The sequence below is a fragment of the Pongo pygmaeus genome, chromosome 9 (genome assembly GCF_028885625.2).
Source record: "Pongo pygmaeus isolate AG05252 chromosome 9, NHGRI_mPonPyg2-v2.0_pri, whole genome shotgun sequence".
NCBI classification, from domain to species: domain Eukaryota; kingdom Metazoa; phylum Chordata; class Mammalia; order Primates; family Hominidae; genus Pongo; species Pongo pygmaeus.
In genome coordinates, this window is record NC_072382.2 from 31,287,860 (window position 1) to 31,300,713 (window position 12,854).

Consider the following 12,854-nt stretch of genomic DNA (forward strand, 5'->3'; position numbering starts at 1 on the left):
TTGCATAGCGCTGCTGATTGTAAAAATACATACACACAGAGAAAGATTTGCTCCTTTAACATTAAGAAACAAAACCCAAAAGGAAACAGTCATCTTACTCACCAAATTACAAAATATTTTCATGAAGCATTCCTTAAAGCACAAGAGAAGCAAGTTTGGGATAAGAGTACTTGATACAGTCAGAAACTAATAGTCCCAAATGTTGGCTCAAACTAAAAAGAAAAACTGAACAAGGAATCACTTAGAGAAACCTGTGGATGACTGCTTATTAATGAGTTATCATAGAAAATGACCGAAGGGCTATGTTTCCTTTTATTCCCTTTTAGAACACAAATGTATTCTATAAAAGCTCTTATGAGCTTCCACAGCCACACTTCTCCCCTCCCTTCTGGCCAGCCCCACTCCCCACAAGAGGCCCACAACTCAGTTGCCTGGGTGGGATGCCTCTGACTCTGATTAAGGGATGTAAACGTCATTCGTCCTCTGCGGGGAACGTGGCAGGTCTCTCCAAATCTCACTTACCCTCCCTGTGAGCTCACACTTATAGCCTGCTCTGGACTCCTGTTTCCACGCTACTGGGTCTTCCAGGTGGCATCAGGCCACGATTTCTACTGGAAAACAGAGGAGCTCATTCAAGGGCGCCTGGAACAAGAGTGCTGGAGTCTGGAGCCCAAGGCTTGTGGGATGTCAGGTCGCCAAGGTTTTGGAGTTGTCCTTGCAACCCGAGTGGGTGGAGGGTTATCCTACAACCCACCTCCTGGAAGATGAGGTGGAAACTAGATCTTTTTAATGTGGAGTAAAAGGAGCCAGACATTCTTGCCAGTTCAAAAAAAGAAGAAAGGAATCTGTGATGTTGGAAGTCAGAATAGTGGCGGGGGGCGGGGGGAGGATGGAGTGGGGGCACCACCGGGGCTCTGGGGTTGGCAATGCTGTACTTCTTGAGCTAAGCCCGGGTTCCCCAGGTGTGTTTACTTCATGAAAATTCATAGAGCTCCCCAGTTAACATCTGCGCACTCTTTGGTATGTGCGTTAAGTTTCTATAAAAAGTTTACTTAAATAAAAAATAAAAAACATGTTTTTGAACAGCATAGCTGGCTCATAGACACCATTCCTCTCCTTTCTTCCTTCTACAGCCTGAGCAACCAGCAACCTCACTATCAAGTCCAAGAGTTCACAATGCAATGACAAGGGGTGGGGACGGGGACAGGCAATGGGGGCAGGGGGCGTGGGGAGAATGGCATGTCTGGGATTTATTTTTAATTGATTCACTCATTTTCTCCGAATACTCACAACAGCCCCACTCCTTTTCTGCAATGCCCAAAATGGCACGAGCCACACCCTGATAAACCCCAAGCATGCAAACTTCTCAGACCTGGCGCAAGGCTCTGCGGTGGCATCTACTGAAGCTCGGCTTAACAGCCAGACTCTGGGATGCATTCAGAAAAGTCTACATGGCTACTGTCGCTTCGGTTCCAAAATGAATCTGAACAGGGAGTAGGGGACTCGCCTCCTGGAAGCCAATTCCAGCTCCAGTTACAATCCAACTCACTTTCCAAACTCTTCTGGGATTATTCTTGCTTATCAGGAATCTTAGGGGGGTCTTCACTGAGCTTTTCCACATGGTTTGTCTGGGGGCTCCCCCCTTCTTTTGTTTAAACATTTTTCATTTGTCTTTGGCAAAAAATAAATAAATAAATAAATAATAAAGTTTATAGCAAACTATACAGAGAGAAAAGCAATCCAGAATAATTTATGTTTGATGAGTCTACAGATGAGGCGACGTCTGAACCCGGCTTTCTTCCTCTTTTTTGCCGTAATAAACTCTTTCAAAAAGGCACTGCCCTGTCACCACCACTGCCCAGATAGATGTTCGCGAAGGAGTCTGAACCCTGGGAGAGGAAGGCTGACTTCACCTCACCAGCAAAGTTTCTGCCACCTCCCCATGGCAGGCGGGAAAGGAGGGAGCAGGTGTGATGGGCCACCCAGCCAAGGGGAGTTGTGACTTTAAGAGCACTCCAGGCGTTACCATCACTGCAGGCACCATGCACATCCCATACTGCACCCTTCCAGCCGCTTCCATTCCTTGGGCACGACAGAAGTTATCATTTCCCATAATGGTGTTATACAGCATTTTCATTAAAGCCTAGGCTGGTAATACCATTCCTTTGTATTTAGTACACAGCTCCATGCCGGTCATGCACCCCTCTCTCTGTCTATCTGTCTGTCTCTCTTTCTCAGATCAGCTTCTTGTGTTCCAACAAAACAGCTTCTGTTCAAACTTCTGGCCAGAGCAACTCCATCTCCAGACACCTCCCCAACCCCAGTAAAAATCCCAAACTTGTGTAAACACGCAAAGGTCTGCTCAAAGCTCAGCCTCCAAGAACAGGGAGGCGTGGAAGGAACACCTCAGCACACACTTGCCAGGCCCAAGAATCACAGACCCACAGTTCAGCAACAGGACACACAACCAAAAACCACAGGAGGAAAGGTTTCAAAAGAAAGAACCAACTGAAGACTTTTTTACAAAGTATCTTTTTGAGGAAAAAAAAGGGGGTGTGCCTGCAAAGCCTGCCTTACCTTAGCTCTCCACCAATGTCTTCCTGATCCTAGCGGACAACACTTATCTATGGGGCAGCAGCAAAACTGGTGGATGGGACGCAGAAAGATTTCAAGGCATCTGTAACAGCCACTGTCAATCACCCCAGCTAGAGAGAAGGAAAAAACTCAGGCACACTCCCCTGGGGGGTTGCAAACTCCTGAGAAGAAAAGGAAACAGACTTTGTAAAACACCATCCAAAGAAACAGACATCACTCCCAAAGAAAATATGGCACATATATACCATGGAATACTACGCAGCCATAAAAAAGAATGAGTTCGTGTCCTTCGCAGGGACATGGATCAAGCGGGAAGCCATCACTCTCGGCAAACTAACACAGGAACAGAAAACCAAACACCACATGTTCTCACTCATAAGTGGGAGTTGAACAATGAGAACACATGGACACAGGGAAGGGAACATCACACACAGGGGCCTGTAGGGGGGTGGGGGGTGAGGGGAGGGAGAGCATCAGGACAAATACCTAATGTATGCAGGGCTTAAAACCTAGACGATAGGTAGACAGGTGCAACAAACCACCATGGCACATGTATACCTATGTAACAAACCTGCACATTCTGCACAGGTATCTCGGAACTTAAAGTAAAAAAAAAAAAAAAAGAAGAAGAAGAAGAAACAGACATCACTCCTTCAAAGTCCCTTTGCATCAGCAAGCTGCTGAGAGGCAAAGAAGCCCTGCTAATAAGCACACAATTTCAGAAAAAATGTATTATTACCAAACTGCCCTTATGAATCAGGCATTATCCTCAGTACTGCTCAAAGGACAAGGGATAAGAACACTCAGCGATATTTGGAAAACAAAATATTTCTCAGGTTGCCTGTACAAATAAGGAACAGCATTTCTATCTCTAAATATACCAAATATAATCACCTTTGGGCAAGCCGATTTATACAAAATGGACATTTTTTATATTTCAAAATTAACGGTAACTTTAGAAGTATAATGGAGACAGAATTGAAACTGCATAAATTTCCATCCTCTGCTCCCAAACATCTGACTTTTTTCTTTTCAACTTTTCCATCCAGTTTTTTCCAGTTTCAAAATTCCCAGAAGTTCACATCTTGAAATACAATAGTCCTCCCTTTTCTGCGGTTTCGTTTTCTGCCGTTTCAGTTACCCTCAGACAATGGACTTCTGAAAATATTAATGGAAAATTCCAAAAATAAACCATTCATAAGTTCTGAATTGTGGTCCAATTCTGAGCGGTGTGATGAAATCTCGTGTCATCCTGCTCTGTCCTGCCCGGGATATGAATCTTCCCTTTGTCCAGCATACACACACTGTCTACACTATCTGCCTATTAGTCACTTAGGAACGGTCTCAGTTATCAGATCAACTGCCTCTGTCTTGCAATGTTTGTGTTTCAGTAACCAGTTTTATTTAATAATGGCCCCGAAGCACAAGAAGAGTGATGCTGGTAATTCAGGTATGCCAAAGAGAAGCTGTAAAGTGCTTCCTTTAAGTGAAAAGGTGAAAGTTCTCGACTTAGTGAGGAAAGAAAAAAAACTTATGCTGAGGTTGCTAAGATGTACAGTAAGAAAAAATTTTCTATCTGTGAAATTGTGAAGAAGGAAAAAGAAGCTGTGCTAGTTTTGCTGTCACACCTCAAACTGCAAAAGTTACAGCTAGAGTGTGAGATAAGTGCTTAGTTAGGATGGAAAGGCATTAAATTTGTAGGTGGAACACATGGACAGAAATAGGTTCCAGTTGACAGCAATTTGGTACTATATATGGTTTCAGGCATCCACTGGAGGTCTTGAAATGTACCCCCCGAAGATAACGGGAGACTACTATAGAATATATTAATCAGAATTCCTAACCCCTAGAGACTTTAGAATATAGAAGAACGACAATCTAAACTGATTAACTAAAATCAATAGTAAGAAAACACTTTTGAAGAAAACAGCAAACTTCTATGACCGTGCCTGCCTTCTTCCCCACAGTTATGCAGTTGGACTATGAAGTCAAACAGTCATGATGCTGGTGACAGGCTGCCACTCAGACTTCCCTTAGATGTGATGCCTGCATTCGTGGAGCACCCACTATGTGTTAGAGCCTGCACTGGTGCTTTCTGTTTGTCATTTAATCCACACTGCATCCCTACTGGGTAGCTACTTATACCCATTTTCCAGATGAGGAAATTGAGGTTCAAGATGACAAGCCAAGTAATGAGAACTAGGATGCAAATCAGGCTCTAACCGGCTCCCTAAATCTCTTTCCAACTGACCTCTGCCATGTCCCCAAAATAGCAGAATAGACCTGTTGATGAAGAATACATAAGTTACAATTACTTATGGTTCTCTCTCCACCCTTTCAAAAGTTATAATATCGGTATTATTGAGGTAGCAGAACTTTTGATACACAAATCCCAAATTAATTATACATCTGAAGTGTTGAAGGACCACCCAAATCTAGACTACAGCAATGACCACTGTGTTCTCACTTCTAAAATTCCTAGCCAGTGACCTCCTCAACAATGACATTTTTCACTGACTGGGGCCATGGAAAAGATATTTATACTTAATAGGTACCCACTGCCTATCGCATGCTCTGTTTTGTAGTAAGCACTCATTCAACTAACTGATTCATTCATTTACCCAAAAAGAAAGCATTAGACACCTACTATACTCAAGGCTGCAGGGAATACAAGACTTGAGCACATCAAAAACCTACTATTGAGCAGGAGAGAAGAGTGTGCACCTAAAGAGCTATAAAATTACAATTATTTTATAATTATAAAAGTTGGAAGTCATAAATGCCACAGAAGAAAGTAAGAAATGGAATGTAAGAATTACTAAGAGGGGCTGGGTGCGGTGGCTCACACCTGTAATTGCAGCACTTTGGGAGGCCGAGGCAGGCAGATCACCTGAGGTTAGGAGTTTGAGACCAGCCTGACCAACATGGAGAAACCCCGTCTCTACTAAAAATACAAAATCAGCTGGGCGAGGTGGTACATGCCTGTAATCCCAGCTACTCAGGAGGCTGAGGCAGGAGAATCGCTTGAATCTCAGAAGCAGAGGTTGCAGTGAGCCAAGATCGCACCATCACACTCCAGCCTAGGCAACAAGAGCGAAACTCCATCTCAAAAAAAAAAAAGAATTTCTAAGGAGGGGGAAATTTATTCCAGGGGAAGCATCATGGAATGCTGCATGGAATAATTTACACCCAGGCCGGTTTGCAGGTGGGGTACGATGCAGACCTCTATTCCAATGAAACGCTGAGCTAAATGGAGGCATGAAAGCAAATGGTCATGGAGAGGAGGATATAAGGGTGGGAAAAGCTTTAAGTACCAGACTACAGAACTTGGACTTAACTTTATACACAAGGAAAAGCCAACATCATCCGTTTTTTAGCAAGGGAGTGACATGAGATGAGTAATGCTTCAGGTAGGTTAACCTGGCAGCCCTATGTAGAAAGAGACTGGGAAAGAAAAGTAATAAGAAAATCCAATTTGGAAGCTATTGGAAATTTTCAGGCATCCATTTGGGAATCAAAGAGTTGGGTCTATCTTCACTAATTCCAAAATATATTCTTCTTCTAATAAGAAATATTATGAAGGGCTGGGCAAACTTAAAGTAAATAAATCTATTTAGTCTCTGACTATTTGCTGAAGGCAGAGACAACTCAAGTCATCAATCTCTGGCTTTGGAAAACAGCAGATGGTATTTTTGGCAGCAGATCCACTGTCCTAGTTATATGTTTCGCTAAGGCTAATGCTGTACTTTGTTTGCATTTCTTCTGCCTGCACCATTGGAGCAAGGGGCAAGCAATTCTAAAATGTAACAAGCAATACAGAGAGCTACCCTGGGCTTCAAATTTTAACACTCAGATACTCCAGACACAAACACAATAAAGTAGGTTATATTCTTCAACCCCTTATTCTGATAGTATTTTTTGAGGCCTGAGCACTTTGTCAATAATTCTGACCAGTTTCCTTCAAATCTTCAAAACCCCAAAGACAACAAGGAAGATAAAAGCAAGGAGTAGACTCCGATCATGAGTGGCTATGTATACAAAGCTGGAGAATTCCTGACACTGGTTACAGATTTCTGGAAAACTTCTTCGTAAGAAAAATAAAACAATCTTTTTGAAAACTGTGTTATTTGTAGACCTGCCTTTTTGATGTGCTCCTTTCCATAATATGAATAATGGAAAAAAAATGTTGCAGGAAATGAAGTGACTCATAGCATTTTCTGCATGGATTAAATTTCTGCAACTTTCGGTAAGCAAATCAGCAACAGAACGAATGGCATTTGCATTTCAGCAACACCTAATCCACTTATAAGGATGCATGACAGTGATTATAGTGGAGGTGGGAAACCCATTCTTTCCTAAAGAGTCTAATTTTATCTTCCCAATTCCACTTTACATCTTTCAGCATAAACCTCTGGCTGGGGGGAAATCCATTTCTATTCTGATAGAAACTAATTTTTCAGGTATGTAAGTGAAAAATAATACAGGATTGTCTTCTCCAATGCTATTCTTAGCCTTTTGTAAATCCAGGTGACCAGGATAACCAACCAGATCCTGCAAAGGGAGTTCATCAAAGCCCTGCCTATGATGACTGCTCCCAGACCCAGGGAGTCTAAACTATGGTTCGGAAGCATTTGATTTAATACAATTAAAAGGTCTGTCTCAGAGCAAAAAAAGGGAGTTTCCTGGGAAGCACTGCCAAGATAAGGAAATTAACTCTTCAGGAAAGTTCTAGGAAGAGAAAGGTAGAAGTAGCCACAGATATGAGTTGGGGAAAGGATGGACATTTCAGCAGTATGAAATCCATTTCACTGGATACCAGGAAGCCAGGATAAAAGTGAAGGTGTGTACTTACTTGGGCCTTGATCTCACAGTGTTGGAGAAGAGAGAAAAAAATACAAAGGAGGGAGATATCTGGCAGTGGCCCCATGTGGAGACAAAGGAAGGTAAGAGAATGGTCAATTTAAGGGAATAAAAAGACGATATATATTATTTTCATAACCAAAGCTGTAGGAGACAGCTGTAATCTCCACAGTTGTAATGCTGCTGTAAAAACATGTTTTTAAAAATAAGACCTCAGTGGAAATCGAAATCCAAGCTGGAAAGCCTACAAGGAAAACAAAGCAGTACTTCTTCCCTGAACAGCACAGTTTCCTGTGAATACACAGTGAATAAGAACGGATTCATTTCTTAAGAAGACAAAACAAAGGCCTCAGTTCTCTTGAATATGCTTATTAATATTTAGCAAGTTAAACATGGGCCTTTCCCAGTTGCAGTTTGCCAGCCCATAAATATTTACTAGTAATTGACACAGGCACATACAGAGACAGATAAAAAATATATATATTCGTTCTTTCTCACCCCATAGGACTGGAACACCCATAGAATTGCCTGTGTATCGACAAACCCAATCTTGCAATAGGAGCATTTGAAGCTATGTTTCTTGACCCCAACAAACTCCTGGGAGAAAGGATCCCTCTCCCCAGATTCTAAATTCCTCCTTATATTTTCTCAAGCCTTGAAGAGGTCCCAACACCAAATAGGAATGCTACCGTCTTCCATGAACCCTGGAGTTGGGATGGAGGAGGCTTTCCTTGAGGTACAACTGCACTCTCATCAAAGCACAATCTGTATCTAATCCACATTTTCAGGCCTCAGGTGCACATTCAAATGGCTTTTTGAAAAAATATAGGATTTTACCCAATTTGTTTACCCATTCTGCCTGGTTTGCGTCCCCAAGTGTTCTTTACAAATGACATATAATATGCCCTCCTCACATAAAAATGGCCCTAATGATAACTACCATTTATTGGGTATTCTCCATGTGCCAGAGCCCTTATAAGCATCTAATATTTATAACAACTTTAATAAAAAGACTCATTTGCTCCCTTCCACAAAGGAGAAGAGGTCACTCAGGTAGGCTGAACAGTCCACCAGAGGTCACGTGGAGTAAATTGAGGGTCTGGGATTTCTACAAGGGTCGGGTCTGCCTAAACTTTATTTCATCTTCACTCAATTCTTTTATCTGGCCACAAAAACGTAGCCATGGAAAAACCTAACCATCTCACACCTGCTTCCCAGCACCTGAACTACAAGCTTACATTGCAGCCTATCGGATTCTCCTGCCAGTTTCCCCCCAGAAAGAAAATTTACGAGGATTGTACTAAAATCACTGGTCTGCAGAGGCTGCAAAGTGACTTCTAGTTTTAAAAACTAACAAGAGTCTCCCCCAGAGCTGATTATTAGGGCTGATGCAGCTCATAAAATGGACCATAAAACCATTTCTGTTCTAATAGTTTTGTGTTTTCCTTTTCCAGAGTGCTGGCTTAGGAGGACTGCTGAAGAAATGCCTTCCCAAGCCGCCAGTCCTTCCACACTCAGGCAAGCCTCAGGACTGCCTTCGCCTCTTCCCTCCCTCACCTTTATCAGATTCTCTCCAGTATGCACAAAGGAAACACGATTAACCAGCCTCCCTACCAGAGGGTGATCTCAGATGGGTCCCAGGAGCAGGTTCTAATTTACTTAAGTGATGAGTCTCTCCAGTTACTCAATCCTACAATACCGGCCAGTAGATATAATTGCAAAGCAGGTAGGCTACACTCACCAATCTGCCAATTCAGTGCCAACAAATGTTGCAAATTACAGGGTATAAATTTAGCAGGGTGGGTCTTGACACACATTCCTGCAAATTACACCTTCTCTCACTAGTAGAAAGTGCATTAATTACTTTGGGTGCATGTACGACTTCCACTTACTCGGAGCTTTCTGGAAAGCTATGAGCAACTCAGAGTAATCCATGAAGATTAAAGTATAAATAAATAATGACTGCTGGAGGAGGTGGGATTTTTCCAAAGCTCTTGGAATCAGAATTGTTAACTTTCTCCCCCACAGATTGAGAGAGTCACTGAGGCCCACTGTGTGGGGTTGGGGACAGAGTGACCCAGGTCAAGGCACAAATATGGGACCAGTAGGGCTGAACCTTGAGCAGGGTGGGGCAATGAAGCAGCCATTTCCTCCCTCTTGGGCTAAAAGTGCTACTTCCCCTGCAAGAAGGGGAATAGTTGACATCTGGAGCAAGGCAGATGCAGCCAGAAATAAGGTCTGAATCCACGGGCTTGAGCCCATAAGGCAATTTCACCCTGTGTGATAACAGTGGAGCACTATTTATGCACCAGGAACTGAGCTAAATATCTACATTCTGCATTGTCATGGGATTGCTCACCACCACCACGTGGTGGAGGAAGGAACCAGTGCTAAGTTTACAGAGGAGAAAACTAAGGCTCAGAGAGTTCAAAAACTTGCCCAAGGAAACATAATCAGACAGTCATGGAACCCAGGTCTGTTTGACTCTAAAAACCACACTCTTAAACACTAGGAACTGCAGCAGCTGTGGAGAGGCAAGCAGCCAGACCAAGGTGCCCAGTCTGGGATTTGGGGAGGGTGAACCACCATCGCACATCCATTCAGTAACTCCTACCTCCTATGTCCCTGGCACACAGCTCAGCGCTTTCACTAAGCCTGTTCCATTTAATTCTCAGAACAACTCTGGGAGGCATCTCATCCCCTTGACTGCACCCGTAAGGAAACCAAGGCTGGGAAAAATCAAGAGCATCCAGCTAATGAGTAGAAAAGCCAACATTTTAATTCACCCATATGCTTCCTAAAGTCAAGGCTTTTCTCCTAATCTGTGAGTTAACTGTAACTCTGGTAACTATGGCGCCCACATGATTTAGGGAGAAAAGAAGGATTAAACAGAATCAAACTGCTGGGGCTACAGGAAAATACTCAATGGTGCTACCCACAAGGTCTCTGAGCCCATATTTCCTGTGGGATGAGGAATGAGTAGGCCATTTTCAGGTCACATCTATAGTGGGCAACGGTGGCAGTTTTTTGTTTAAGTTGCTCAACATCTTAGATACGGTTTGGATTTGTGTCCCTGTCCAAATTTCATGTCGAATTGGAGGAGGGGCCTAGTAGGAGGTGACTGAATCATGGGGGTGGATTTCCCCCTTGCTGCTCTCGTGATAGCAAGTTCTCAAGAGATCTGATGCTTTAAACGTGTGTGGCACTTCCCCCTTTGCGCTCTCTCTCTCTCCTGTCACCATGTGAAGAAGGTCCTTGCTTTCCCTTCACCTTCTGCCATGATTTTAAGTTGCCTGAGACCTCCTAGTCATGCTTCCTGTTAAGCTTGCAGAGCTGAGAGTAAATTAGCCCTTTTTTCTTCATAAATTACCCAGTCTAAGGCAGTTCTTTATAGGAGTGTGAAAACGAACTAATACAGAAAATGGGTACCAGGAGTGGGGCACTGCTATAAAGATACCAGAAAATGTGAAAGTGACTTTCGAACTGGGTAATGGGCAGAGGCTAGAACAGTTTGGAGGGCTCAGAAGAAGGCAGGAAGATGTGGGAAAGTTTGGAACTTCCTAGAGTTCCAAACTTGGAACTTGTTGAATGTTCTTGACCAAAATGCTGATCGTGACATGGACAATGAAGTCCGGGCTGAGGTGGTCTCAGATGGAGATGAGGAATTTATTGGGAACTGGAGTAAAGGTCACTCTTGCTATGCTTTAGCAAAGAGACTGGTGGCATTCTGCCCCTGCCCTAGAGATCTTTGGAACTTTGAACTTGAGAGAGATGATTTAGGGTATCTCACAGAAGAAATTTCTAAGCAGCAAAGCATTCATGACCTGGCTGTTTCTAAAAGTATACACTTTTAGAAAGTATGCATGAATAAAGAGATTATCTGAAATTGGAATTTATATTTAAAAGGGAAGCAGAGCATAAAACTTTGGAAAATGTGCCGCCCGGCCATGTGGTAGAAAATAAAACCCTATTTTCTGGAAAGAAATTCAACCCTGCTGCAGAAGTTTGCATAAGTAAAGTGGAGCTCAATGTTAATAGCCAAGACAACGGGAGAAATGTCTCCAGGGCATTTCAGAGAACTTCACAGCAGCCCCTCCCGTCACAGGCCAGGAGGGAAAAATGGTTTTGTGAGTGGGGCCCAGGACCCAGTTGCTCTCTGCAGCCTTGGGACATGGTGCCCTGTGTCCTAGCCACTCCATCTCCAGCTAAAAGGGGCCAAGGTACAGCTCAAGCTGTGGCGTCAGAGGGTGCAAGCCTCAAGCCTTGCCAACTTTCACATGGTGTTGGACCTGTGGGTGCGCAGAAGGCAAGAGTTGAGGTTTGGGAACCTCTCTCTAGATTTCAGAGGATGTATGGAAACTCCTGGATGTCCAGGCAGAAGTCTACTGCAGGGGCAGAGCCCTCATGCAGAACCTCTACTAGGGCAATGTAGAGGGGAAATGTGGGGTTGGAGCCCCTAAACGTGGTACCCACTGGGGCACTGCCTAGTGGAGCTGTGAGAAGGGGGTCACCATTATTCAGACCCCAGAATGGTAGATCCACTGATTGCTTGCACTGTGCACCTGGAAAAGCCACAGGCACTCAATGCCAGCCTGTGAAAGCTGCCATGGGGGCTGTACCCTGCAGACTCACAGAAGCAGAGCTGCCCAAGGCCTTGAGAGCCCACCTTTTGCATCGGTGTGCCCTGGATGTGAGACATAGAGTCAAAGGGGATCATTTTGGAGCTTTAAGATTTAATGACTGCCCTGCTGGGTTTCAGAGTTGTGTGGGGACTATAGCCCCATTTTTTTGGCCAATTTCCCCCACTTGGAACAAAAGCATTCACCCAATACCTGTATCCCCATTGTATCCTGGAAGTAACTAACTTGATTTTGATTTTACAGGTTCATAGGCAGAAGGGATTTACTTTGTCTCAGATAAGACTTTGAACTCTGAACTTCTGAGTTAATGCTGAAATAAGACTAGGGGACTGTTGAGAAGAGATAATTGTATTTTGCAATGTGAAAAGGACATGATATTTGGGAGGGGTCAGGGGTGCAATAATTTGGTTTGGATGTGTGCCCCCACCCAAGTCTCATGTCGTATTGGAGGAGAGGCCTGGTGGGAAGTGACTGGATCATGGGGCAGATTTCCCCTTTGCTGTTCTTGTGATAGTGAGTGAGTTCTCAAGAGATCTGATGGTTTAAAAGTGTGTGGCACTTCCCCCTTCACTCTCTCTCTCTCCCTCCCGCCACCATGTGAATAAGGTGCTTGCTTCCTCTTCGCTTCCCACCATGATTGTAAGCTTCCTGAGGCCTCCCAGCCATGCTTTCTGTTAAGCCTATGGAACTGTGAGTCAATTAAACCTCTTTTCTTCATAAATTACCCAGTCTCAGGTGGTTCTTTATAGCAATGTGAAA

General features: G+C 43.7%; 1 protein-coding gene across 4 annotated transcripts in view; it reads right to left on the reverse strand.

Moving 5' to 3' along the window:
- Positions 1-12,854, reverse strand: part of LDLRAD3 (low density lipoprotein receptor class A domain containing 3) — a 287,881-nt gene that overhangs the window by 215,448 nt on the left and 59,579 nt on the right. For 2 of the 4 annotated variants that reach the window (XM_063671003.1, XM_063671004.1), the window contains exon 2: positions 2,578-2,756. The exons of the other annotated variants lie outside the window; for them this stretch is intronic. The gene's annotated coding sequence lies outside the window, so the exon portion shown is untranslated. The remainder of the gene's footprint in view (positions 1-2,577; positions 2,757-12,854) is intronic. 4 annotated transcript variants of the gene reach the window in all.